At 42.7% G+C, this 5,000-nt stretch overlaps 1 protein-coding gene across 48 annotated transcripts in view; it reads right to left on the reverse strand.

The window, feature by feature from the left end:
• Positions 1-5,000, reverse strand: part of LOC135108431 (microtubule-actin cross-linking factor 1-like) — a 262,996-nt gene that overhangs the window by 157,624 nt on the left and 100,372 nt on the right. The gene's annotated exons all lie outside the window — the stretch shown is intronic.

Here is a 5,000-nt window from a genome sequence, read left to right on the forward strand (position 1 = left end):
TCAGTTCTATCACCGTAGCTGTCTTCTTCACCATTCTTCCTCCTCCTCCTCCTCTTCCTGACAGCTGCTTTTATATACCTTGAACAATTCAAGTACTTGTTTATCATTTCAAGTTCCTTCTTTTTTCATTTTGTTTCAGTATCCTTAGTATTTATTTACCTATTCAATTTTCAGTTTTCATACACTTCTCTAGCTATTCCTAATATTAACCTCATATTTTCGTATTTCCTTCCTTTCATTCCTTCCATTGCTCTATTTACACACGGTCTCTTCATTCCACGACCCTTCCTGTCACTCCGCCTTCCTGCCTGCGCCACACGAAGCCACCTACGCTGCCCGCTTCTTTTATTACCGAGCTTTACGACGCCGAAGTCCAGAGGTGCTCATTCCCCACCAACTCCCAACACTAAAATATTTCCACGTGCAGCACTTAGCTTATGTTAAGTTTTATTTGACTTCAGCTGTGTCCATTCTGTTCATTCTCCCCTTTACTTTACATACTCCTGCATGTCTCGCCCCACCAAGGGTTAAACTAAGTATTTCTAAAGGAATAATAACATTTTCTTAGCCTCTACGTAGAAGTTTCATCAAATAGTAAGATAAAAATGTATCTCAAGCTGAAATACAACACTTTTTTATATCTACGTCACAACCCTTCACAGCACTAACAATATGACAACCACAACCAGAATTACTGAGGTGTGGATGTCTTAAGGGAATAAAAAAAAATAAAAAAAGTGAAAGGAAGAACAAATGACGAGGTGTTGCTGAATAGAAAACAATCAAAAGATGTTCAAGGCAATTCAGACAAACTATTCCACATTTACGATAAAAAACTGAACCAAAACCCAATTCATCCTATGCTAATTCGATCTTCCTGAGACTGAATACGCTCTGCTCATAAGGGAGATAGGAGGGGAGAAGGCGAGGTGGTGGGGGAAGGTGAAGAGGTGGAGGAAGATGAAGGAATATCATTTGAGGTGACGTACAGATCGCTAGTGACGGGAGGGATTTGGCGGGATTAGAACCATACGAGGGTTATCTTCCAATCTTTCTTTATAATCACATAAGTTGAGAGTAGTAGAAATGATTAGATTATAGTATCATATCTTCCCCCCCTCTCTCTCTCTCTCTCTCTCTCTCTCTCTCTCTCTCTCTCTCTCTCTCTCTCTCTCTCTTACCGTGCACCCAGCAGAGCACAACCCAAGCCAAATACGGGTGTACAAAACAAACAGGTATTACATGATAAACAGTACAGGTATAAATTTCAAGGTTTAACTAATACAATTACGCTGATGGTAATTGTTTGGATCAAGACGTGAGGCGGTGGCAAAATGAAGCTGCTAAGCAAGGGGAGAGAAGGGAGATTGAGATGGAGACAGCGAGAGGGAGAGAAGGGAGAGTGGGGACAGAAGTGGGATGGACTTGTAACGCAGCGTAAGAGATAGGGCAAGCCTGTATCGGAATAGAGAAGCGGGAGGCAAAAAATAACATCCAATAACTTGTGTTGGAGAGAACTGATAGGTGGAGTTGTAAGGAGTAAGTTGAGTTGAGGTGAAATGCGTTGAAGTGGAAGTTGTACGGTGAAATTTTTGAAGTGGAGTATAACGTGGAAGCTGGAAGTTGGAAGAATTTGAGAGGTGTAAAGTGCATCTGTATGGTGGAAGTTCAGGGTGGAGTTGTGAGGTGGAGTTACTACGGAGTGATTGAAGAGGCGGCCTTGAGAGCAGGTTGTGGTATGATTGTGAGAAGTCGTAACTCTGAAACGCCCGTCCGCCCGTGCATTCTCACACTACTAAGAGGTACGAGATTAGATAAGCAACGTGATCTCTCTCTCTCTCTCTCTCTCTCTCTCTCTCTCTCTCTCTCTCTCTCTCTCTCTCTCTCTCTCTCTCTCTCTTGCTGCTATGCTAACATGACCTATTGCTGATGCCACACACACACACACACACACAAACACACACACAAGTCCAATTACAGTGTGCGTGCTTGCCTGTGTGTGTGTGTGTGTGTGTGTGTGTGTGTGTGTGTGTGTGTGTGTGTGTGTGTGTGTGTGTGTGTGTGTGTGTGTGTGTGTGTGTGTGTGTGAGACCTCCCTTGACACTATAAACACTGAGCAGCAATAAACGAGAACACGACCATCTGTGCCATTACCTCGGGGACCATTTTGTTCTTATGGACGAAGGAAGAAGGAGGAGGAAGAGGAGGGCAAGGAACTCCGAGGGTCATGTGCTTGAAGGAGGGAGTTGAGAGAGAGAGAGAGAGAGAGAGAGAGAATGAAACGTAGATATTACAACTCTCCACGATACAAATGACAAGAAAAACACAATTATTACAAGAGTGACGGTGTTTTATGGGAATAGAAAGCAAGGGGAATGAAAACTGGCGATGCTACATGGGAAAACAACCAGAAGTGTTCAAGCGACAAGGCAAAGTAAACAGGTGGATGCAAGGAACACCTGGACAAGCAAAAGCAAACATTCGCTGCCATGTACTCGTATGTTACCTTTCTCACTTCCTCCTTCCCTCCCTTCCTTATTTCCTTGACTTTCCTGCATAACCTCCTACGTTCTCCTTTCATGTGGCAGTGAAGAACAGTATTTTCCCTCCTATTGCCTTCCTTCCTTTCCTTCTTCCTACAATATTTCTTTTTTCTTTTTACTTCCCCATTCCCTCCCACTCCGTCCTCTCCATGCAGCAGTAAAGGATATATTTTCCTCCCCTCTTACCCTTCCTTCCTTCCTCCTCTCCTTCAGTCTCTCCTCCCCAGGCTTCCCCGTCAGGCAGTCAGGCGGTAAAGGGCGTGGAAGAGTGGTGGCGTGCGTGGCGGCTTGATAGCTTGAGGAGGAGGAGGAGGAGGAGGAGGAGGAGGAGGAGGAGGAGGAGGAGGAGGAGGAGGAGGAGGAGGAGGAGGTCTTAGGGGCGCTACCCACCACTCTCCTGATGGACACCCCCTGCCATTGTTCTTTGGTCGCGCGCCCTCATCACTGCTACACGCCTGCCACCGACACTTTCCGCGACACTACACACACACACACACACACACACACACACACACACACACACACACACACAGCTTGACTTTATTTTTCCATACTATGATTACAGTATATGAGTGAATAGGGGAAAAAACGAAGAAAGAAAGAAAGAAAGAAAGAAAGAAAGAAAGAAAGACAAGAAAAGACAAAGAAAGAAAGAGAATAAATGTAAGAAAGATATCACAGAAGTAAACACACACACACACACACACACACACACACACACACACACACACACACACACACACACACACACACACACACACACACACACACCTTTAGACATGCATTTTTCTCTCACACACACACACACACACACACACACACACACATACCAGCACACATACACACGTGTGCACAAATGACATACGTAGACATAATAATGCAGTTTCATCATTATTTATTCATCTATCAATCACTTATTTTTTAGAAAGAAGAAAAAGGGAAGCGGTGAGAGATGAGAGAGAAAAAAAAAAAAAAAAAGCCTTGCATGATAGGTTTGCTCATGCAGTGAATTCTTGCCTGCAATTTGTAATAGTGGATGTTTTGGTGTTCATGTAATCCAAGCCACACTACCTACTACCGTCTCCCTTACACAGCTTTATGGGTAACAAGGAAACACAAAAATAGCACGCAGGAGAAGGAAAGATAAGATGTTTTTAGAAGGTAGAAATATAAAGTGGAAGAACGTACATTTGCATAGAGATGGTAAGTAAAGAAAGAAGAAAAGAAAAAATGAAGAGGCAATTTAGCTAGGAGAAAGATGAAAGGAAGGAAAATCATGGGAAGGGAAACGTATAAGAGAGAGAGAAAAAAAAGGAAAAATACACAGAAAAATGGTGAATAAATCCCAATAAGAAAAATAGAAAATAAGTATTTGTGAATCTTAATCCGAAGAAAAGGAAAGGCATGGAAGAGAATTGTTTATGTAAAAGGAGAAAAAACAAACAAAAAAAACAACAAAACACAGTAAACAAACAGGCGGAGGAAGAAAAAAAGGAGACGTGGTTTATCATAAGGAAACAGTGATAATGGTGTGAAGGTGAAAGGAAAACAATGAGGCGAAGTTGAAGAAAGATGACTGATGGACTGATATTGGCTATTTTATTTTCGCTGCAACGAGGTCATGGCGCCACGCAGGGAATGATTGAATTACTAACACCATTAAGACAAATATATACAAAACCAACAGGTAACACGATTATAAGGTAAAATGTAAAAGAAAATTAAGAGGAGTACGTCTGTTCATTGTATCTGCAGGTTGACACACCTTGCCTCGCTCTGAACAGTAACACAAACCTTCCTAGTGAAAGAAAAAAAGAAACACAAACAAGAAGGAAAAGTGTAGCACAGTTACGAGTCTAAACTAAAACAGGTGAGAAAGGTGAGGGAAATAAGCCTACTACTTGTATCTGCCAACCCCTCGCCACACTCTCAGCTGTAACACAAACCTTCCTTGTGAAAAAGAGAAAGAAAGAAAGAAAGTTAAGAGCGAAAAGTCTACTACAGTTACGAGTATAATCCAAGACAGGTAAGAAAGGTAAGAGATATGAACCTACTCCTTGTATTATCTGTCATACCTCACCACACACTCAGCGACAACACAGACCTTCCTACAAAACACAAATACAAGGCACCACACTATGAAAAGAGAGAAAAAAAGAAAAAAAAACATCTACTCGTATATGCTTTCAGTTTACTATCCAACATTCTGAGAAAACTTTGACGAGAAACCAAATAAGGATTTCCTGAGTTTCGAGACGCACTGCTTATATGTACAGAACCTCGTGTCAGGAAGGTAGAACAATATTGGTTCCCCATCACAATTCCAGGCACGTTGGTCCCCGAGCTGCAGTCCACCTCCCTACCGCTACACCTTCACACTCACAGGTGGCGTGGCGGTGTTTGGTCTGGCTGGCTGCTGACTGGCGGGGCGGCTCAGTCTGTGTGTTTTGCGAATTT

The sequence above is a fragment of the Scylla paramamosain genome, chromosome 17 (assembly GCF_035594125.1).
Source record: "Scylla paramamosain isolate STU-SP2022 chromosome 17, ASM3559412v1, whole genome shotgun sequence".
Lineage (NCBI taxonomy): Eukaryota > Metazoa > Arthropoda > Malacostraca > Decapoda > Portunidae > Scylla > Scylla paramamosain.